The sequence below is a fragment of the Pongo pygmaeus genome, chromosome 4 (assembly GCF_028885625.2).
Source record: "Pongo pygmaeus isolate AG05252 chromosome 4, NHGRI_mPonPyg2-v2.0_pri, whole genome shotgun sequence".
NCBI lineage: Eukaryota > Metazoa > Chordata > Mammalia > Primates > Hominidae > Pongo > Pongo pygmaeus.
The window spans coordinates 76,937,738-76,962,573 of NC_072377.2; positions in this window are offsets into that span (position 1 = coordinate 76,937,738).

Sequence of the window (24,836 nt, forward strand, 5' to 3'; positions counted from 1 at the left end):
TGACAAGTGACTTATCCAGAGTCAGAAACTAAAATCCATGGCTCCTGCCTTCCATCCCAGGCTCTTTCTACTTTGTCAGTCTGTTAATGGTCTAACCACTCTTTTATTTTTAAAACCTTTAATTTGGGGATTTTTATCCTTTCAAGACATTTTTTAAACTGAGACAGAGTCTTGCTGTATCGCCCAGGATAGGGTACAGTGGCACAATCACAGCTCACTGTAACCTCAACCTCCTGACTCAAGCAATCCTCCTGCCTCAGCCTCCCCAGTAGCTAGGACTACAGGCCGGCACCGCCACCACACTCAGCTAATTTTCTTATTTTTCGTAGCCTGACCCTCTCTCTACAAAAACTAAGAAAATTAGCTGAGTGGCTGAGGCTGGTCTCAAACTCCTGGCCTCAAGCCATCCTCCTGCAGCCCTGGCCTCCCAAAGTGCTGGGATTACAGGCATGAGTCGCCCAGCCAACCTCAAGGGATCTTTATTAAGCAAATGGCTGCCCTAGACAGCCTCAGCCCCCAGGGTGAGCGGCTGCCTGCACTTTGCTGGAGGAGATCCTTCTGAGTGGCTCCGTTTGGCCTGCAGCCACTAAAATCTCCTAGGACCTGTCTCACTCCTGAAGGCAGGGTCTCTGTCCTCAGCTGCAGCTGAGCTGGGATGATTCCCCTTCCCCCGCTCCCCTCCCTTTCTTACCCCGCCCTGCGCACATGGACCCAGCTCTCCCAGATACATCATTCCTGTTTTCTGGCGGGTTTGCTGTTAGCTGCATTCCTGTTTCATGATGTGCAGTGTCATCTCCTTGCAGCGTGAGCCCTCGCTGCAGCACACGGGACAAAGGCCTCCTGCCACTGGAACGCGGTCTCGCGGGTGTCGGGGTGCAGCGCAGGCCAGGCGGACAGGAGGTGCGGCTGTGAGCCTTCCCACAAGGACAATGGAACTTTTATTTCTGGCCTGTCTTGGTTGGCAGTCTCTCTCCCACTCTCTTTCTTGGTTGGGCTTTGGTTTAAAGTTACCCTTTCAGGATTAGGTTGGTGTTTTCTTTCCCATGCCACCTGGGAAGTTTCTGTTTCCGAAGTGGCTGAACACAGACAGGGTCAGTCAGTCCCAGGCCTTTACCCGGCAGAGGCGCGCGGCCGGGGCTTCTCCAAATCACCCGACAGACAGAGGCCAGCCAAACTTGCTTCTTGCCTTGTGGGAAGGCATGCTGCCCTGCAAGCTAATCTTTAAATTACTGTTTTCTATTGGGCACATGTAATTATAACCAGGCATCTCTACCCTAACCCCCACCCCCGCACCCCCTTTTTCACAGAAAATCTTGGAAACAAGAATTGCTTGGGAGTGGGATGGGGGTGGGGGTCTGTGAAAGCAGCCTTGGCTCCTTGCTCCTCATTTTTATGCCTTCAGTCACCACGAAGGCTGGCCACCAAAGACAATCTCCTATTCTCTGAAATTCAGTGCCAAAACAAATGAGACAACCAAAAAAAGTTTTGGGTTCCCCTTAACCCAGCTGAGATGAGACAGCTTTTTAAAAGGAAACGCTAAAAACCATAGGAGAGAAGGGGTGGTCAGAGAAGCTCTTTAGGGACCCAGCAGCCCTTATCCTAAGAGTGTCACTTCCTGGGGGGTTACATGGTGCTGCCATAGCCTTCCCCCAGCCATTCTCAGGGCTACATTGTTGACTGCCTGTTACTTTCCACTTAAGGAAGCTGTGCCTCCACAAACACAGCCCAGCTCAGATTAGGAGCCCACAGCCTCCACACAGGGGAGTCTTCTAGAAGCTTGCCCCTTCCAAGCCCGAAGCATGATGTTAATTTAACCACATAACCACACGCAGCTAAACCCATACCATAAATGTGAGCACACTAAGAACCAGGGAGGCTTCTTTCAACTTCTCTCAGTGTATCATTATCTTATCTGGGACTATGCTGCCGCTGCCTCCTCCTCCTCTGCCTCCTCCTCCTCCTCCCCCTCCTCCTCTGCCTCCTGCCGCCTCCTCCTCCTCCTCCCCCTCCTTCTCCTCTTCTTCTCCTCCTCCTCCTTCTCCTTCCCCCTCCTCCTTCCTTCTCCTCCTTCTCTTCTTCTTCCCTCTCCTCTTCTTCCTCCTCCTCTTCTTCCTCCTCCTCCTCTTCTTCCTCCTCCTCCTCTTCTTCCTCCTCCTCTTCTTCCTCCTCCTCTTCTTCCTCCTCCTCTTCCTCCTCCTCATCCTCCTTCTTCGTCCTCCTCCTTCTTCCTTCTTCCTCCTCTTCCTCCTCCTCCTTCTTCTTCCTCCTCCTCTTCCTCCTCCTCCTCCTCTTCCTCCTCCTCCTCTTCCTCCTCCTTGTCTTCCTCCTCCTCCTCTTCCTCCCCCTCCTCCTCTTCCTCCCCCTCCTCCTCTTCCTCCCCCTCCTCCTCTTCCTCCTCCTCCTCCTCTTCCTCCTCCTCCTTCTTCCTCCTCCTCCTTTCCTCCTTCTTCCTCCTCCTTCTTCTTTCTTCTTCTTACAAAGGCAATACCTATTTATGAGAAAGGCATACAGTAAACAAAACAAAACAAAACACGTTCCTCTCATCCCTCCCCTACAAATTCTACTCCCTAGGAGTAACCATGACTAAACCATTTGGTGCATATCTTTTTAAATCTGACACTTGCCAAGACCCAAATACATACTCCATGGTCATGTTTTAGTTGTTGCTGTTTTTAGCTCTTGTTTTAAAATCAACGTTATTGAGAGAAATTTACACACAATAAAATATGCACATTTTAAATGTGCAGCTGGGTGAATTTTGATCAACGTGTGCACCCTCAGAACCACTTCCACAATCATGATATAGAACATTCTCATCAATCAGAAATTCCCTTGTGCCCCTTTGCTGGCAATTCCCCACCCTGGGCCCAAGCAACCCCAATCTGCCCTCTGTCATTATAGGTTTTGCCTACTCTAGGATCTCATATAAATGGAATCATGCAGTATATAGTCTTTTGTATTTGTTTTTTTTAAAATAAATCCGCATGTTTTTGAGATTCACTTGTGTTGCTGTGTGTATCAGTAGTTAGTTCTTTTCTATTTCTGAGTAGTATTCCATTATATGAATGTACCATAATTTGCTCATCCACTCTTCTCTGGCTGGACATTAGAGTTGTTTCCAGTTTGGGGGTGACATGAATTGCCTGAAAAGCTGTTATGTTGTTTTTAATCATGAAAAAAGTAGAGAGAGTAAATTCAAATGTATCTCAGACCTATAATTCAGAGCTTAGTAATTAGCAGGCATATTTCTAAAGCAAACATCTTTATGTGAACAAGAAGTCCAGATAAGCCATCTTAATCTTGATTATAATGAAGATGATTATTAACATTGAATGCTCACGTGACACTTCCAATTTGCAAACTCTATTTTCAGACATGATCTCTGGCATTTTACTAATTCTACAAATGCCAGGCTCTTAATATGCTCTTTCTCAAACCCCACCTCCTCCTCCACATCCACACAGTTGGGACAAGGCTGGCTCCACTGGCATTCAGAAGACATGAGGAATTCTACGGATAGTTTTATGCACGAAACCCTGACCCATGTGCCTGTTCATGCAGATCATTTAAGTCCTGATTTAAATCGAGTTCTAGAGAATGTAATAACAACTATTCCAAAAGGAGTGCTGTATACACATCCATTAATTTAAAAGAATCCATTAGAAAGAACCTTGAAAAAAATTAAAGTAGATAGCACCACAACATGATTTGACTTATTTTGCTGACTACATGAGGTAATTTTGATGATGGAAGACATGCCACCCAAAAAGCAAAATCATCTAGTGAAGTGGTAGAGTAAACCTATACATCCAAGCCATGACTTTCATGGTTCTAGTCAGGAATGCAATTTTCCCCTCACTGGAATTATTCATTTCCTTTTTAATAGGTCATGTCTCATTTACTTTGATTTAGCTTTGGGCCATATACAGTTATGTAGTTGGTGTGGGAAGAGAAGGAGAGAGACCAAGAAAGAACTTTATGGGAAATATGGTAGCTCTGTTCTTAAGATCCAAGTACATGCATGTCAGGAATTGTACCACATCTTTGGTTCTTTTTCTATCATGAAGAGAGTAAAGGGTTTTTCTATGTTTATGTACTTGAAAGAATAACGAGAAGTATGCTTGAAAATACTGTTTGATGAATAGCGCTTTTACGTGTGTCGCTATGAGGAAGTATCATATTGCGCATTTCACCGCAAGGCCAAGGAGAATATTTAAAAAGAAAACTCCACTGTAATGTGAAAAATAGACCAATACCTACATCTGTCTATGGGAAGAATAAATCACTAAACAAATATTTTAATGGCCTTAAAATACAATCAGAAAGAGCAATTCTCGAAGGTGGTTAGTTTGAGCTCTCATTAGAAAGTTTATTTTCATTGAGTGTATGGATTGTTGTATATCTACAGTTGCAGTTATGATAAATTTACAGGAGAAACATCACATGACCACATCCTGTTACATGGACAATATACCCATGAGATGGAATGGAAATAAAGTACTGAGATGAACAATAAGCTGTAACAATCAGCCTTGACGAGGAAATGCCATGGTCTGAGATTCCAATTCTGACAGGAATTGATTTTTAAAAATCCACATAGAACCCTGACTTCTTTCCACCATATTATACTTTGTACTACAATCCCTGTTTTACAGAAAAGCCCATAAAGTAAGCATAGCACTCAATAAATATTGATTGAATAAATAAATATTGAACCTAATGAAGTTCTTAACATTCTACTAGCTTTTTAAAATAGCATTTTAGAAAATAACTTACCACTGGCCTGGTGGATAGAGATCCATTTGATCAGAAGTTAGGAAATTATCTTGACCTTCAGAAATGATGAACTGTTCTAAACTTTGGTTTCGCTTTTAATAAAAAGTTAACATTCTTTTCCATCAAATCACATATTAGAGAATATTAAGTGAGGCCTGAAAAAAAATCTTGATTTTCTAACCAATGAAAGTAATACAAACTTATTTTACTAGGTTAAACAATGCAGAAATGCATAAATCATGCAAAAATGTGGTAGGACTCTTACCTAAGTCAGTGTCAGTCTTCAGAGGTAGCTGTGGTTAACAGTGCAAAGTATAACCTTTCAGTAGCATTTTTTTCTGTGCACTTCTAAATGTATAGAGTTGGGTTTTTGTTGTTGTTGTTGTTGTTGTTGTTGTTTTGGAAACAGGGTCTTACTCTGTAGCCCATGCTTGAGTGCAGTGGTGAGATCACAGCTCACTGAAGCCTCAAATTCTGTGGGCTCAAGTGATCCTCCCACCTCAGCCTCCCAAGTAGCTAGGACCACAGGTGTGCATCACCATGCCTGGCTATTGTTTAAATTTTTTGTGGAGATGGGGTTTCGCCATGTTGCCCAGGCTGATCTCAAACTCCTGGCCTCAAGAGATCCACCCACCTTAGCCTCCCAAAGTCCTGGGATTACAGGCATGATCCACTGTGCCGGGTGAGATTTTTTTCATTAAGCAAAACATGTATCATATGATAAATATTATTTTTCAATTTGCTATTTTTCTTAGTGAGATTTTTACATTCATGTGCTAGAACGGTGTCTAGGCCAGCCTTCAAAGAAGAGGATGTCTTTTGCTCATTAATCCATTCAACAAACATTTACTGAGTTTTTACTGTATACCTGGCACTGTTCTGGGTGTCAGGAAGCAGCAGAAAAGGAGTCCCTGCCTACATGGCTGACTTCCCTGCCTTGGTACTCAGTGTCTCATTGTGAGTGTCTGTCGCCTACCTCTTGAACCTTTGGGGAATGCACATTTTAGTTACTGGCTGAAACATCTGATTGCAAATCTTCCATGGGAGTAGTTTACACTAAATTCTAAAATTTAGTTAAATAAATATATTACCTAATAGGGCTTTACTACATACGTTTTTGAAACCAAAAGATGTTCTTATCTTTGAGTTTGGACTAGAATATATCTTGTTTCCTGTTGCTTTGTTTGAATATCATTGATATGTGAATACAATATAGATGTAGTTCTTTAACGTCTAGTGAGGGGATTTGTAATCTCCGTTGTACCACCAAGTTATCCCTAAATCATACCACCAACCACCAGAAAAATCATTCCTTGGCAGGAAGGGAGCCTGTTCTCAAACACTGTGGAGAAACTGTTGTCCTGACTTGGATAATATTCTGGAATAAGGCTCATCTTCAAATGGACTGTCTTAGAGTAAAATAAGAAATGCCTCTGGATCTTCTTTTTTCCTATTTTTTCCATGCCAAGGGTTCATACATGCACACACTTAAGTGCTTTATTGCCTAGAATCTTAGCTCCCAGAGCCCTGGAATCAATGTCAATCACTGCTCAGGCCCCAGTAGCTTCCTCTTAGAAGTAAATTCAAATTCTGTACTAAAAGAAATATCCGGGAGGCTATTTCTTAATGCTGTCTCCCTCCCTCACACCTGATTGGTTATGACAAAGAGGCTGAGCCTCAGTCCCTCCCCTGAGGCTGCTGGCCTGGTTAATCTGTCCTCCAGGTCTCCCATGGGCACCTAGAGTTAAGCAACCAGCTCTACTGTACAAAGATTCTATTGAGGCTCAGCTCCAGTAACTTGCTGGCCTTGTCAGGGTAGCATTTATAACTGCGTGCTGACCTTGCTTGGCCCACAGTAGACTGTGTGGGCATTTGTACAGCCCCATGTGGGCACATCTCTGTCTAATTCTCAACCTCGGGCAAGAACTTTTCAGGCTCTGGCAGCCAAAATGAACTGCTTGGAAGACAAAGAAGCATTTGCTGGGGTCTGAAAATGAACCTCTCCTAGGCGAATCAAGGCAGTTTCTCGAGCCTGGTAGGGCTAGGCTGAGGTTGGGAGAGCTGCCTGTGGGAAGAAGTAGCCCCATATGGGCCCCAAGCATCCCTGCACATCCCTGCTGAGAGTGCCAAACTGCAAGACCTAGCAGTCTTCTCACCCTGAGCCTTTATTGCAATTAGTCGTGTGGACCATTAAGCAGGTCAAGGTGACCACAGCATGACCACTGTGCTGAACACTCACTCCCCAGTGGAGGGCATGATGTAAAAGGTGCTGAGTTCTTGGCCCTGGATTCCTTAGCTGTGGCATAATCCACTGTGTGCATGGTTGCCATCTGTGCCTATCATGTCTCCTGTGGAACTTGGGGATAGGGAATCACCTCTATTACTGATGTTCCTCCAGTTTGCTGTGTTGTGAGTAATAAACTGACTTAAGTCTCACTGTCTACTTTGGATACCTATGGAACTGTAGCAAGCCAACCTGCTGGCTTGCTGTACTAGTAGTACCCTATTGCTTCTGTAACAAATTATCACAAACTTAGTGGCTTAAACAACACAAATTTATTTTATAGTTCTGGAGGACAGAAGTCTGAAATGGATCTAAAATGCAGGTGTTTCAAAGAAATGGTAAGTGTTTATTACCAGGAGATACGTTGATTACTCTGATTTGATCATTACACATGGTATACATGGATAGAAATATCACTCTGTATTCTGTAAATATGCACAATTATTACATGTCAACTGAAAATAAAAGAAAAAGAAGAAAAATAAATAAATAAATAAAATCAAGGTTTTGGTTGGCAGGCCTATATTCTCCAGAGAAGAATCTGGAATTTTCCAGCTTCTAGAAGCTATCTGCATTCCTTGGCTCATGGCCCTTTCCTCCATCTTCAAAGTGCATCACCACAACCTCTGCTTTCATCATTTCATCTCATCTTTCTTTGTTTAATCTTGCCTTCCTCTGCCTTGTGCTTACATTGAATTCACCTCACCATCTCAAGAACCTTAATCACAGCTACAAAGCCCCATTTGAGTACATAATCACAAACTCTGGGATTAGGACAAGAACATCTTTCGGGGTCATTATGCAGCCTGCCACACTTGCTTAGTCACATTCTTTGGGCTCTTGTCACTTCTTGCCATCCTCTATGATGTCACTTTTTGCCTGATACTCCAGAACCCAGTCCTAATAGCAGAACACCCTTTAGCTCATAGCAGGACAGAGCAGAGCAATCTGTCTCTCTTGATTTGACCTGATGGTCTGGTAAGAGGGTACAACTTGCTACTCCCAGGCCAAACTCAGAGCCCTAGCACCTCTAGAATGAAGCTCCATGAAGCCAGAGAATCTTGTCTGATTTATTTATCAGTAAGCTCCAATGCCTAAAACTGTGCCTTCTGGAACATAGTAGGTGCTTAATAAATATTTGTTGAATGAACACATTTATTCAGCTTGCTTGTTGCTGACTGCCCACTTCTACTCATACGTGAATTTTTTAAATTACTCGTGATAGGAAACCCTTTATCTATGTAATAGATTTGCTTTCTCCATCTTGAGTCTCAAAGTTAGATGCCTGATGGTGCCTTTATCAAAATAAGGAGTATGGGAGAAGGAGCGGGTTTCAGAGGGAAGATACTTTCTGTTCTGTACATACTAAGTTTGAAGTGCTGACGAGTCAACCAGGCTGCGATGTCATGCAGGATGTTGGAAACGTGGTAGAGAAAAAATGGCAAGGTTGGAAATACAAATTTAGGATTCAACCACATGAAAAATATAGATGAAGTCACAAGATTGATTAAAATGTCAAGGGAGAGGATGTGGAGAGAAAAGAGAAAAGCTCATTTGGTTAATTCTGCAGCATCTAAAATTAGCATGGGTGCCAACAACATATTTTGGTAATAGTCATACATATTAATGATCATGCCCACTGACACATATATTTTTAGATTCAAAGGTTCTAGTAAGAACATATTTCTTACCTATGACACCCTATTTCCTGTCCTCTCCTAGCCTCAAGCCCTTCTTCCAGGATTGAGGTTTCTTGTATTTACTCACCCACTTTCATTTAAAAAAAAAAAACCTCTCCTAAGGTTTCTGTCCCACCTGCGGGGCCCGTGAGCCGTGGTCCGGCAGTTTTCTTCTCCCTGTACACCCTCCACATTTGCCACCAGACCATTCATACCACAGAGCTTGAAGCACCAGAACATGGGATTGATGGGCTCAGGCAGCTTCTGCATGGTAGTGCCTGCTTGAATTTATTGTCACCACCACCAGTCCCAACCAGACACCAGGATCTGAACTGCGTTGGACACCCAGTCCAGATTTCTATCTGAAAATCTTTTGGTGTGGTCTTTTAATTGCAGGTTTTATGGAGACAAAAAGAAATGGCTGACTTTAGCCTCATGATGAGAATGGTATTATGTATGGTTAACTTGAGCATATTGTAAGCAGTGACAGAGTTTCTGCTATCTGCTCATAATTCCCTCTTCTCCTCAAAAAGAAAGTAGTGAAAACTCATAGCTAGTGTGGGAGCCAGCTTTCAAGATGGCCTCTGGTGATGTTTACCTGCTGGTCTTCACAACTGTTGTATACTTCCCTTCCATGTTACAATAGAGTGATTCTGTACGGCCAATAGAATATGGCAGAAGTGTTGGTATGTCACTTTCAAGATTTGATTATAAAAGGTACAGATATATTAACCTATGAACCTATAAGTAGAGCAATCTATCTCTCTAATCATTCATTCTGGGAGAAGCCATCAGCCATATTGTGAAGCTGCTCTGTGGAGAGACCCAGATGGTAAGGAACTGAGGCCTCCTGCCAACGGCCATGTGAGTTCGTCATCTTAGAAGTGGCTCCTCCAAGCCTCAGTCAAGCCTTCAGATGACTGCAGCCCCAGCCAATGTCTTCACTGAAACCTTCCAAGAGACCCCAAGACAGAAGCACTAGCTAAACTGCTCCTGAATTTCTGACCTACAGAAACTGTGAGATAATAAATGTTTGTTGTTTGAAACCATTAAGTTTTAATGGTATTTTGTTATGCGGCAAGATAACCAATATAACCAGGAATGGGGATCACCCCAGACTTATTCCTTCTCTGGATGTCTTAGCTCAGCTAAGCTTCTTCTTGGCCCTTTACCACTCTTGTCGTCAGATGGTCTGCACTGAGATGACAGCATCTTTGCCCATGAACTTACATAATCAGCCTTAACCTCAGTTCATAGGCTAAATTAAAAATTGTTAATAAAGATGTGGAAAGATAATTATTTTAACTGGTATCTAAAGAAAAGAAAATTAATACAAATATAAAATTCTATTTTTTATTTATCAAAATAGTAAGATTTTAAAAAACATTGATACTTAATGGTGAAAAGGTGGTTCAATCCTTCTGAAATGTATTAAGAACATTCAAAAATTTTGGTCTTTGATGCAGAGTTGATTATACTCCTAGGAATAGATCTGATGAAAGTAATGAGAAATGCAGATAGAAATTTATAGCTAAAGATGTTCACTGCAGCATTTACAGTAGCCAAACATTAGACACAACCTTTGGTCCAACAATAGGGGATTTGTTTTTTAAAAAAATTATGGGCCGAGCATGGTGGCTCACGCCTGTAATCCCAGCACTTTGGGAGGCCGAGGCAGTTGGATCATGAGGTCAAGGGATCAAAACCATCCTGGCCAACATGGTGAAACCCCGTCTCTACCGAAAATACAAAAATTAGCCGAGCATGGTGGTGCACACCTGTAGTCCCAGCTACTCAGGAGGCTGAGGCAGGAGAATCGCTTCAACCGTGAGGTGGACGTTGCAGTGAGCTGAGATCATGCCACTGCACTCCAGCCTGGTGACAGAGAAAGACGTTGTCTAAAAAAAAAAGGTACATTTATTTTATTTGAAATTATGTAGCTATTGAAAACTAAGGTTATAAAGTTTTTACTATGTGGAAAATGTTTCAGTAAAAATATAGGATACAGAATTATAAATGCAATATAGCCTTAGTTCCAGAAATGTAAATATGCATGAGCCAAAAACTGGGGAGAAATGTGCTAAAATATTAGCATCAATTATTGTTTGAATAATCCTCCCTGGCAACAATTTGGGACAATTATTTTCTTCTTTATAGTCCTCAGAATTTTTAGAATTTTCACATTGGAGAGGTATTACTTTTAAATCAGAAAATAAAATGTTTAAAAATTGCATAGATGTAGGCAGTATAGCTTCTTAAAGTATCTAGTATTTGCCTTTGCCTTTTATCCTTGAACCACAGTATTTTGGGTGATTCATGAATGATTCAAATCAAAAGCCCTGGCCTATCAAAAATTTCATATTTCTTCTTGTTCTTTCAGGTAGGAGATTAATGAACATTCTAGAATGAGACTATGGTGTGGGAAGGAAGTGTGTAATGAACCCAGGAGGATGCCTAGGAGACGTGTCCATTGTAGCATTCTAGGTGTGACCACAAAGTGCCCAGCATGTGGCATTCTGAAGGCCCTGTGAGCTCAGCATTCTATTTCCTTTACTCAGAATGGAAGCAGGAAGATAGAACTCAATTGCAAAATGTTGATCACTGACTCTGAAAAGGATTCAAATTACTGACAGCTTAAAGTAATCAATGCTAGGAAAGCCATAATTATCCCAATACTGCAAAGGTTTGGAGGTTTAACAACAACAACAAAAACCAGTTCTCCCAATCTGTGTCTTTCTGTCTGCATCTCTGTGGTTACATAACTAGAAAAGGGCCGGCTCAGGAATGAATCCCAGATGGCTCCGCTCAGTGTTTGCTTTGAAGTCGGTTCAATTCGATTTATCTGGTATGTGGTTTGAGGATAGGGTGGAAGGATCCAACTACACAACAGTGCCCAGACCCCAGAGTAGGGACAGAACATCTGCTTCCTGGGCACAAGTGCGTGAGGAAAGGATTTACCCTTCAAGGGTGTTGATTCTGATCCTGGCTACTTGGGGGAGAAGGCTGTGGGTTGTTGCTTCCTGGCCTGCTCAGCATGGGGTCTGGGGGGCTGCTTCTTACACAGCTGTGGGAAGGCCATGGCTGTAAGTCCCAGCCAAACTTGGCCCCACGGGTCTCCTACACCCAGAAGGTGTCAGACCATCTCAGCTGGGTAAGGTCAAGTGGGGCCCCGGGGTTCTGCCCTTCATTGTGGGTCTTGGTATTTATAGCTTCTCACTCTGTTCATTTTCTCTCAGGTGGTTAATTATATCATTTCTCTCTCCAGTTTTCTGAAAGGAATAATTGACTCAAGAGGCTGGCCTGTCAAATATTTGTGTAGGGCAGTGTGCAGTGACTGAGGAAGGCATGGAAAGTGAGACAGTGCCATTAAGAATGGCAGGACCACAGAAGGCCAGTACCAGGAAGGCACTAATGTCATCTAGTCCCCAGGCTGCAGGCCCAGATGGCTACAGGGACAGAGCAGGTTCCCTAAAGGCAGAAACTGGGCTGGTATTGAGCTGAGGGACTATAGGTTGGAGAGTGTGCACCCTTCCTAAAGATATGCAAATGAAAATGTTAATAATAATTTGTAGCCCAAAGAAAACACAATTGCAGGTTGGATTTGGCTCAAGGGTCAGCATTTGGACATTCTTGGGTGGTCCTGCACCTTCAATGTACAGACAATAAACAGGTCCAGGGACCTATCCAGTTGATGACTAGCTGAGCCTAGAACACTAGTCTTCCAGCTCCCTGGCCAGGGGACCTTCTGGTCTAGATCTCTGCTGACAAACTGATGCCGTGACAGCCCCTCCACCCTGCACCCCATAACGACAGTTTGACAGAAAAAGAAAAAGCACTCTGTCAACCCCTACTTATTTCAGGAAATGGCCAGCCACAGAAAAATGTCCACCCCTAACATGAAACGTCCCATACTGCTCGCTTGCCCCCTGCCAAAGGTCTGCCCAGCATCCTCGAAGACCAATCAGAAAGTTTCCCTGCTTCCAAAATTCCTACCCTAATAGAATGATTGCTGATGAGAGACTGTCTCCATATTTCTTTCTACTCCATGAAGCACGTTGTCCTTTCTAACACCTTTCAACCCCTGCTGAAACCAAAGTGACCTGCAGATGCTTCCCTTGCCACAAGCTTATCAAGAGACACTGCACTCCCATATTTATTGCACAATAGCCAAGATTTGGAAGCAACCTAAGTGTCCACAACAGACAAATGATAAAGAAAATGTGGTACATACACACAATTCAGCCATAAAAAGAATAAGATCTTGTCATTTGCAACATGGAAGAAACTGGAGGACATTATGTTTGTTAAGTGAAATAAGCCAGGCATGGAAAGACAAACTGCGCATTTTCTCACTCATTTGTGGGAGCTAAACATTAAAATAATTGAACTTGTGGAGATAGAGAGTGGAATGATGGTTACCAGAGGCTGGGAAGGGTAGTGGGGTGGGGGTAGGGAGGTGTGGAAGGGGCAGATGGTTAATGGGTACAAAAATACAGTGGCATAGAATGAATAAGACTTAGCATTTGATAGCATAACAGGGTGATTACAGTCAACAAAAATTTATTGTACATTTTTAAATAAGTAAAAGAGTATAATTGGAGTGTATGTAACACAAAGAAATAATAAATTCTTCATGTGATGGATACCCCATTTACCCTGATGTGATTATTACACATTGCAAGCCTGTATCAAAATATCTCATGCACTCCATAAATATATACACCTACTATGTACCCACAAAAATTAAAAATTAAAAAAGAGAAACAGCCTGTGTTCATTTTGTCCTGGACATAGTTTTGGACACTGGCATGTGTCAGAAGACTGCAGCTCTCAGGGATTTTGCCCCGTATCTGCCAGTTCCTGGCAGAGTAGATACTCTGTCCCCAGTCACCTGCAAACTGTAACTATCACTCTAAAGCAGCCTGCATTCCTAGGATGCCCCCTGGGAATTTCTGCTCCCCCTGCCCTGGAGCTGCAGGAGAGGTGCATGAGCCCACAGGGATGGGCAACCCCCATCAGTCCACCTCTGGGCTGTGCACAGTAATTTCGGTGCAGGGTGTTCTCCAGAATCCAACCATCGTTTGTCCCTCGGCATCCCCCAGTCCCGGCCCCACCTCCTGCCCTCCCAGTTCTAACTTGGGAATTCTGTTACAGCAGTACCCATAACCTCTGCACTGCTGTTTTTTCTCAACTGTTTTTTCTGTCTTGAAGGAGAGCTCATCCAGCCAACATCTACTCACTCAACATTTTCTATGTGGCTCAAGTTCCAAAAGAAGCCTCAGTGAGCAAAAGCCCTCCCTCTCCCTCCCCTGTGAGAGTCTGCCTAATGCCATGATGACAATAGCTAGTATTTGTTGAACACTTACTATTTCCCAGGCACAGAGCTCCCTCTCCTTCACCTTACATTCTTCCTCTCTTTAATCCTCAGGAAAATGCTTGTGCCAGTGACAAAATTCAGAGAGATTAAGCAAGTTGCCCAGGGTCACACAGGAGCAGAATTTAGATTTGCATCCAGGTTTAAGCTGGACTCAATCCCCTCCCTCTGTGGCATATCTGCTTTCACTGGGAGCCCCCATTTTTCCCCCACCCCCTTTCTGCAGCACTGACTTTGCGCCATGTCACTGTTCCTTGCTAAACTCACTGGTGTGAGTTTCTGGAGGATAAGTAGAGAGCAGCACCAGCTGAAGTTCTTCTCAGGTCCTAAGGCATCTAACTTTTACAAGCACCACCCACATGACGTCAATTGTATTAACATGCTCCAGCATCTGATTTTAACTATAAACGTTGAAAACATTTTGAAAAGCGTTTTATAACTTTGTTTGTGAAATTATTTTTTATTTCGTTTTGACCATTTTGTTTTCTTATTTTGAAATCAATTTAATTTGTCATTCTGAAACATTTTGTAGGCCCTTGAAAAGCCGCAGACACTGGACTTATAGTGCTTAAGTGATGGAAAAACAAAACAAATTGTGGCAATGGGGAAGAGTTATCTGCATGTTGTCCACACCTCATCAATATGCAAACCTTTGATTCAATTTCCATAAGTATCATTTTTTGCCTCCTGCGGAAGATAGCACTATATCCTTCATGTGAGTACTTTCTAGGAGTTTCTGTTCCCAAGTCTGATGTTTTGGTGCTAACATTTCCAGCTTGTTGGTGCTGTGAGATGCTTAATGATTAAAAACAGAAGGGTGGCTTATGCTGTGCGTCACAAATTCTCAATTCCTGAAGCCAGTGGGAACCCTCCTCCCAAGTGAGGGTCAAGGATGGGCAATGATGCACTTGGGAATCATTAACGGTACCTTATCTCTGGGATGGTTGGTTTGCTAGGGCTGCCATGACAAAATACCATACACTGGGTGGCTTAAACAACAGACATTTATTTTCTAACATTTCAAGAGGCTGAAAGTCCAAGATCAAATTGATGGCAGGGTCGGTTTCCTCAGAGGGCCGTGAGAAAAATCTGTTCCAGGCCTCTCTTCTTGGTTTGCAGATGGCCACCCTCTTACTGCCTCTCCACAGGGTGGTCATCCTTCTGTGCACGTGTGCCCCTGCTGTCTCTTTGTGTTCTAATCTCTCCTCCTTATAAGGACACCAATTAGATAGAATTAGACCCACCCCAACAGCCTGATTTTAATTTCATCACCTCTCTAAAGGTCCAATCTTCAAATACAGTGACATTCTCAAGGACTGAGGGTTAGGGCTTCAACATATGAATGGGGTGGGGAACACAAGTCAGCCCACAAAAGATGGGTTTTGCTTGAGATGCCTCGATAATGCTCAGAAGCCCTTCCTCCACCTTGCCTGAACTTCAGGAGAGAGCTTTGCCACATTCAGAACGAAACTGGGATGAGGCATAATGAGTCCTCCTAGTGCTTCTGCTCTATGGGTGCTTGTTAAACACTGTGCTAAATGCTTAACCAGCCTTAACTCAATATCCTGGGATATAGTTATTCCCCAGTTTACACATCAGAAAACAGAGAGGCCAAACAATTTGCTTAAGGTTAGTCAGCTAATGAATGGCAGAGCTGAGATATGAATTGAAGCAGTCTGTGCTCTTCGCCACCAAAATACACTGGTTTGCAAAAGGGTAGGAAGGGCAGCCTTTCAATTTCCAAAGGTGTTAGCCTTGGTTGCTTACCGTGTGTGTGTGTGTGTGTGTGTGTGTGTGTGTGTGTGTTGGGGAGGATGGTAAACAACTCCTTTGTGTTTTGTTTTGTGTAGGGGGGCTCAGAGAATGCCTGGGAGATATCCCATAGTTAGGCCTTTGGTTCCAAAGATAAAGGCCCAGGGAGGGAGGCTGGCTGATGGACAGGGGATATGAGGTTAAGATGAGAGGGCTGTCCTTAGCCTTGGAGAGATGGTCACCCGTCTTGGAAGGTCTGGGCAAACAGCATTCCACGAGTAGCTGAGGCCTGAGCCCACGTACACAGGGACTCCAAGGTGGCAGAATCAGGATGCCTGCCCCCGTGACTCTAGGACCCTGAATGACAGCCTCCAAGACCAAGCCTGGCACAGAGGGAAGAAGATGCTAAGGGACCCACCTTCTTTCAAATGGGCAGTGGTGACAGGTAGATGAGAACAGAGGCCTGGTGCCCAGCACATCCAAAGTTCCTTACTTAAGGGGAGATGCAGACACCAGTGACTGATCCTAGAATTCCTAATACCTACAAAAGTGGGTGGATGTACCAGCTTTATTTTTATGTAAAATATAAATGTGACATTTCTTGCAATTTGAGTGTCTTGGAGCAATTCATATCATATATTTATTCTGTCTCCTTTCCCATTTTTTCAAGTTGTGGGATCCCAAATTGGGCATGACAGATTAGTCAAAAGTATACAGAAAAAGGCTCAGAATCCACCCCAACAAACCCAGTCATTTCCTGGTCCCCTCACATGCTATAGGTTGTATATAAGTGTCATGCATGTATTTAGCAACCTCATCTGCATGTGGTCCATTTTTCCAAACTATGTATTAGGTTCCTCCTAAGTAGGAAACAAGTTTGTTGTTCTCTAATCCCCATATGGTAATGGTCAGCACAGAGCCCAACACCTGGAGAATGCTCATCAATGTGAAGAGAAACGTGTGTAAGATTGTAATGATCTTTGTGTACAGACTTATTTACTGGGTCTGTCCCTCCAATGACAGATTTGCCTCTACAATGGGCATTAATTGTGATTTGAGCACAAAGCTGGGATATTATGCTAGAAGCACTGTAATCAGAGATTTCCTGGCACTTCTCAGCAGGTGCTAGACAAGCAGTGCCCTAGAAGTTGTTGGCAACTTTCTACCTTTTCCTTACCTCATGAGATCCTCTATTGGCTCAGTGGAAAAAGGATCGCTTTAGAGTCCAAGAGACTTGGGTTTTGAATACTTACACTTAGGTAAATTCTGTGGGCAAATATCTTAGCCTCTCTTAACTTTATTTCTTGGTCTTTAAAAGGAGAAAAAGGGCATTTCCTTTAAGAAATTTCTAAGAGGATTAAATGATATAACTTAAGCAAAGCCCCCAGCACAGAGAAAATGCCTAGTCATCGCTGGCAACCCTACCTCATTTACCCCTTTCTCTGTCTATCCTCAGAGATAAAACCATCTAGAAATGTACCTGAGCAAAGGAAAGGAAGGACTAGAAAGCATTTCTTGAGTCACATAGCCTGGTGACTCTGATCTAGGCTGACTCACAGATTCACAAACCACATGACAGAAAAGGAACACGAAGACTTGGGACACGGAATGCAGCCCATTTGGGGGACTATAAATTGTGTCCTCTTGGACCTTCCACTAAGAGCCCTGGATCCTGCTTTCTTCCACTAGACAGCCATCTAGCTCTGGCAGAATGGCGAAGGCCTCAAATCTGAGTTTAAATTCTTGCTTTGCCACTTAGTACCTTATGACCTAGGACAAGTCATGTAACTTATATGAGCGTGTTTTATGATCTATAAAATAAATTGTATTAAACACCTTGCATGGTGCCTGGCACATAGTACTCAGAAGTATTATGTCATTATAATGTGGCAGTTAAAAGCATGGGCTTAGGAGCCTGGCTCTGCCACTTACTAACTCCTACTAACTTTTACTAACTAACCATCATCAAGTAAGCAGTCTGTCAACGCCACTGTTTCCTCATCTGCAAAATGGGACAGTAATATTTCCTACTGCTCTTGGTGTGGATGCCTACGGAAGTTGTGAGACAAGGACTTGCGAGCAAAGAGTTTGTTTGGAAGGTGCTCCTAAGAAACACTGGTAGGAGAATAGGGAAGTGAAACAGCGAAAGGAAGGAAGCCAATAAAGAGCAAGTGGAGGTTCTTTACACTGGGGAACTCCATCTGGGAGGGTGTGTAGAACATACCCCAGGTATGCCAACTGAGGGGCAAGGAAACTGGGGTACTTATCCTTCTAATCCCCACATGTCATTGGTGGAGAGCTGTTTCTGAGGATCCTAACCCTCAACCCCCCCAGGGTACTGCATTTAGGCTGAGTGTGCTCCTGTAGCCAGAAAAAAAAAAAAAAAAAAAAAAAAAAACTCTTCAGGCAGAGAACTTCAAGTACCCAACCTAATAGTGTGCAGTGTAGGACAGAGTGAGAAGGAGTATTGATAGGCCACTAGTAATATCTGCCACACTACCTCATAGGGTTGTTATCATGACTTAATAAAATAGTTATATAAGGTTCTTAGAACAATGCCTGGCATGGAGTAATTGCTATCTCAAATCAAACACACACTAAACAGATACATATAATCCAACACTTAAAAATATTTAAAAGTACATGTGGATGTTCTTTAATGATTGCTTACTTAATAGGAAGAAAGAATTGGGAAAAAGTAATTCAATCCAATAAATATTTACAAACAGCCCACCATACCTGTGAGGTACTGTGCTCCTGTACTAATCAATAGAAATAAAGAACTTACATATCAGAGATAAGGCTCTACTCCCACCACCTCTTTCTAAGCATGTCCTTTTGCTTACTATCCTTTAAAAAATATCTTTTCATCATTCTGAACCTCTTCCTTACTTTCAGTTACAATTTGCAGGTGAGATTGTTGGTAATCTTTGATGAATCACAGATGATATATGAATTGCCAAAATCATGGAGATAGGCAAATCTCACTTTCCAATTCCGTAAACTATAAACCAATGAAGCTTTATATTATTAACCAAGTTATTCACTCTGAAATATGAATCGGCCATCAATAATCAACAGACATTTGGGAAAAATCAACAGCACAAAATAGGAGAAAAAGGGACAGAGAGAATAATCTATAACAGAAGAAACAGATATAATAAAGGAAATAAAATAGAATCTTAAAAATTGCATAATCCTATGCTTTGAGAAACTTGACAAGTTATTATAACCACAAGACAAGAACAGGTTTCTATGAAAGAAAAAGCAAACAGAACCGTAACAAGAGTTCTTGAGTATTAAAAATATGTTTAACAACAAAAAGTAGTTAATGGAAGTCTTAGTGAGGAATTTGAACATTTTCTCAGCATTTAGGGCAAACTATTTTAAAATAGAAAATATAAGAAAAAATAAGAGATCCGAATGAAGTATCATTTGAGGAGGTCCAACATCCATCTAATATGAGTTACTGAAGAAAAAAGAGAAGAGAAAATAGAGAAATTTGATGAGTTAATTTAAAAAAACCGTGTAGTAGAAAAAAGGCATGCTATGCCTTTAAATATTTTTGTAAATTCTTTGGCACTCTTCCTTTCAAAACGTGAAACTTAATTCCACTCCCGTTGGATTTGGGCTGGATTTGGTGAATCATTTAAATGAATGAAATGTGGCAGAAGTAATGGTTTGTCATTTCCAGTGCTGGGTCAAGACATTGCCTCTTATGCCTTCCTCCCTGTCTTTGATAACTAATTGTGGGAAGCCAGCTACCACATTCTAGATACTAAAGAAGCCTGTAGAAAAGCCCCATGTGGAAAGGAACTGAAGCCTCCCACCAACAGCCAGCATCAACTTTCCAATTAAGTGAGTGAGCCACCTTGAAAGATCTTCCAGTTCCATCCAAAACCTTTAGATGACTGCAGCCCTGGTCATCTTGACTGCAACCTCATGAGAAATCCCAAACCAGAATAGCCCAGCTAAGCTTCTCCTGACTTCCTGAACCACAGAAACTGTGAGAGATAATAAGTGTGTTATGGTTGTTTCAGATCACTATGTTTGGGGCAATTTGTTAAGCAACATAGATAAGTAATACACTATCCCAGGGAGAAGATTTAGGACCATAGGGTAGAATTTACAGAAAAACAGACCAGCTCAATATATGGAAGGAATTTTCAGCAATTGCGGATAATACAGCAATACATTGAAATATCTTGAAGTAGTGGATTTATGCAAGTGTTTGAGCAGAGGCCAGATGCCCACCTGTTGTCAGTGATACTGAAGAATCTATATCATTGTGAAAATCACTGCACTAAACACACTCCTGGTCAAATTCTTAAGATTTTAATTTTTTTCTTATCAAGGCTGTGTTCCTATTTATTCAGTAGACATTTAATAAGGACCTACTAAATAGTAGGAACTGTATTAGGCACTTTGGATAGATAGACAAAAAATATATTTAGTCACTTTCCTAAACAAGCTTACTGTTTCAGTTAAAAAACAAACAAACAAAAAACAACCAACACACTACATTTGTGTGAACTTTAGCTAAAATAACATATGTGGTAGTGGGATGAACACAATCAACAAAGGGGTAGCACTTTCCTCTTCCAGGAATTAAGAGCACATCATCTAATTTACATACATGACAACCGTATGAGGTAGAGTGTCGTGATTAATTTGCCAAAATCTCACAGCTAATGGCATACCGAGTTTTCAACTCAGGTGTAGCCTCTTTCTATAAGGGCATAATGATGCCCAAGTCTCCCTAACTTCATGTTTCATAGATCACTCTGCATTTTACCATGTAAGTACTATAGTTCATGGTATCCCCTTATTCTCCTTTTGATGTCTACAGGGTCCATAGTGATATCCTCATCTGGAGTGAAGCATTCTTAATATTGGTAATTTGGTTTTCTCTTTGTGAATCTTGTTAGAGCTTTGTCAATTTCATTGATCTTTTCAATACCACATCTCTTTGTTTCAACGATTTTCTTTATTTTTTTATATTTCTAATTCCATTGATTTCTGTTCTATCTTCAATATTTTTGCTCTTCTGTTTACTTTGGGTTTATTTTGTTTTTCTTTTTCTAGGTTGTTGAGGTGGGAAGTTAGATTATTTTTTAGTTATCCTCTTTTTTATGGATGTATGTAATGCTTTAAATTTTCTTCTTAGTATTGCTTTACTGTGTCCCACAGATTTTGCTATGCATTTTAATGTTCATTTAGTTCCACATTTTTTTATTTTCAAGATTTCCTCTTTGAGCAATAGGTTATTTAGTTTATTTAGTTGTCTATCTCCCAAGTATTGAAGTATTCCTATTATCTTTCTGTTATGGATTTCTAGTTTGGTTCTCTTGTGGTTGGAAAACACGTTCTGTAAGACTTAAATTCATATAAGTTGTTGGGGTTTGTCTTATGGCTCAAATATGCTCTAGCTTGCTATATGTGCTGTGAGCACTTGAAAAGAATGTGTATTCTGCTGCTGTTGGGTGGATTGTTCTATAAACGCCAATTAGAGCTTGTTGGTTGATAGCATTGTTTAGTTCTTCTATATTTTTGCTAATTTTCTTTTCTTTCTTTTTTTTTTTTTTCTTGAGATGGAGTCTCACTCTGTTGCCCAGGCTGGAGTGCAGGGGCGCGATCTCGGCTCACTGCAAGCTCCGCCTCCCAGGTTCATACCATTCTCTTGCCTCAGCCTCCCAAGTAGCTGGGACTACAGGTACCCGCCACCACGCCTGGCTAATTTTGTGTATTTTTAGTAGAGACGGGGTTTCACCATGTTAGCCAGGATGGTCTTGATCTCCTGACTTCGTGATCCACCCACCTCAGCCTCCCAAAGTGCTGAGTATTTTTGCTAATTTTCTGTATAGTGTTCTACCAATTGTTACAGAGTGTTGAAGTCTCCAACTATATTGTGGATTTGTCTATTTCTCCTTTCATTTCTGTCAATGTTTGTGTCACATTGTTTGCAATTCTGTTTTTTGGAACATACATATTTAAGATTTCTATGTCTTATTCGTGGATTGACCCTTTTGTCATCATATGATGTCACTCTCTAGTAATTTTCTTTGCTCTGTTGTCTACTTTATCTGAAATTAACATAGTTACTTCTGCTTTCCTTTGCTTAATATTTGCATGATATATTTTTTCCATCTTTTATTTTCATCCTGCCTACATTATAATATTTGAAATGAATTTCTTATAGACAGAATGAAGCTGGGTCAAGATTTTTAAATCTACTCTGTCAATCTTTATCTTTTAATTGGTTTATTTGAACCATTTACATGTAATATAATTATTGTTCATGTTTGGACTTAACTCTCCCATTTTATTTTTGCTTTCTGTTTGTGCTTTTGCTTTTGCTTACTTTTTCCATCCTTCCTATAGATTGCAGAAACATTTTATAGAATTCCACTTTGATTAATCTATAATGTTTTTCAGCATATCTCTTTGTATAAGTTTATTAGCGGTTGCTATAGATAGTATATCATATATACATAGTATATCACTGTCTACTTGTGTCATCATTTTACTGGTTTATTATTATAGAAATCTTATGCTATGGGTTGTGAGGTTTTTGGGGGTTTTTTTGAATCCTGGTTCTGCCTTTTTTTTTTTACTTAATTTTCAAAATTTCTTAGGGTTTTAATGTTTCTCCCCTCCAAAACTCATGTTGAAATCTAATTGCCACTGTAACAGTATTAAGAGACAGGACTTTAAAGAGGTGTTATCCATGCCATTGTCACAGGAATGGACTAATATCATTATCATGGGAGTGGGTTCATTATCACAAGTGTGGTACTTTATTTGTCTCTCTCTTTGCCTACTTTTTTACTTTCTTTGTCTCTCTCTTTGCCCTTGCACCATGTGATGCTTTCTGCCATGTTATGACGCAGCAAGAAGGCCCTCGTCAGATGCTGACACCTTGATATTTGACTTCTTGACTTCCAGAACTATAAGCAAATACATTTCTATTTATTATAAATTGCCTAGTCTGTGGCATTCTGTTATAGCAGCACAAACAGACCAAGACACTTTGCCTTGCTTTATGTCCCCTTACCCTCCCTATTTATAATGTAATTATCTCAAATATTCCTGCTACATAATTTAGAACCTCATTAGACAATGTTGTAATTTTTGCTCCAACTACCAAACATAATTCAAAAAACTTACAAGAGAAAGAAAGCCTACTGTATTTACCTATATGCTTACTTATCATGTTTTCTATTCCTTCCTATCTTCTAAGTTTCCTTCTTTTATTTTTGCTTTCTGTTTAGAGAACTTCCTTTAGTCATTCTTTTAGGGTAGGTCTACTGGTGACAAATTCTCTTAGTTTTTCCTCATCTGAGAATGTCTGGAATTCTCCTTCATTCCTGAAGGATATTTTCACTGGTTATAAGATTCTGGGTTGGCAGTTCTTTCTTTTCAGCACTTGAAAAATATCATGCCATTTCATTCTAGCCTTGATGGTTCCTCATGAGACATCCACTGACATTCTATTTTCCCACTATAGGTAAGTTGTCATTTTTCAATATTGTTGTGTGTCTTCAGTTTTCAGAAGTTTAATTATTATGTGTCTTAGCATGGATTTCTTTGGGTTTTCCCTTTTCAGGTTTGCTCAGCTTCTTGAACCTGTAAACTTATTTCTCCTGTCAAATTTGGGAAGTTTTCAGCTGTTATTTCTTCAAGTACTTTTTCAGCCCTTTTTATTCCTCTCCTTCTGGCACTCTGATGACATGAATGTTAGATTCCTTGTTATGGTTCCACAAGTCTCTGAGGCTGTATTCTTTCTTCTTTCAGTCTATTTTATCTCTGTTGTTCAGAGTCAGCAACCTCTATTTTTCTGTTTTCCAGTTCACTGATTTTTTCCTCTGTCCTCTATTCTATTGATAAGCCTATGAAATGAGACTTTTATTTTGGTTATTGTATTTTTTCCATTCTAAAATTCCCATTTGGTTTTCTTTAGATCTTCCATTTCTTTGCTGAGACTTTCTATTTGTTTGCTGGGTCTTTTTATTTTCTATTTTTAATTTATTCCAAGGGTTTTATTAGTTGCTTATTGGAGCATTTTTATCATGACTACTTTAAAATTATTGTCATTAATTTAGCATCTTTGTCATCTCAGTGTTACCATCTATTGCTTGTCTTTCTTTGTCTCTCTCTTTGCCTACCTTTCTGGTTCTTGTGTGACAAATGATTTTCAATTGAAACCTCATTTTTATACTGAATTATGAGACTCTGGGGGTCTTATTTTAACCTTCTGTTTTAGCTGGCTTTTATTTTATGCCTCTCCAGAAGGAAAAGGATGTGGGGTGTTACCTTGTTACTAATAGGTAGAGGTAGAAGTCCAGGTTCCCCTCTTGTCCTCAGTCAATATCTGGGTGGGGACAGGGGGACTTTGTTTCTGTTGGGTGAGATGGGGATTCTGGGTCCCCATGTGGTTTCCACTGATATTGAGGTGAAGGTGGCCTTGTTGTCATTATGCAATTGTGAAAATCCTAAATCTCCACTAGATCTTCTCTGACACTATCCCAGTGGGGAAGAGGAGGGTTGCCTTGTTACTGCTGAGTGACAGTAAAAGCTTAGGCTCCTCATATGGTTTCCACTGACATTACAGGGATAGGAAGGATCTCATTATCAATGAGGTGGAGATAAAAGTCTTGGCTCCTTATGTGGCCTTCTCTGATTCCATCGTGGCAGAGGCTTAGGCTGCCTCATTACAGCATTGAGATGGTGGGAGTCTAGGCTTTGCTGGCACGTAGGGTAAGGTCACAGTTTTTCTGTGGTGTTTACTTGGAATAGAATTACTTATTATGTAAGTTTTCTGTTTTGCCAAGCTGCACGTTTCCTTGTCCTTTGGCTAGAGACAGCAAGCTTCCTTGGGGCTGTTAATGTCTGCACCTACAGGCATTTCTGGGTTGCTAGCTTCCTTAGCTCCAAATCTAGCATACATGAGGCAAAAAGAAAATCCAGGGAA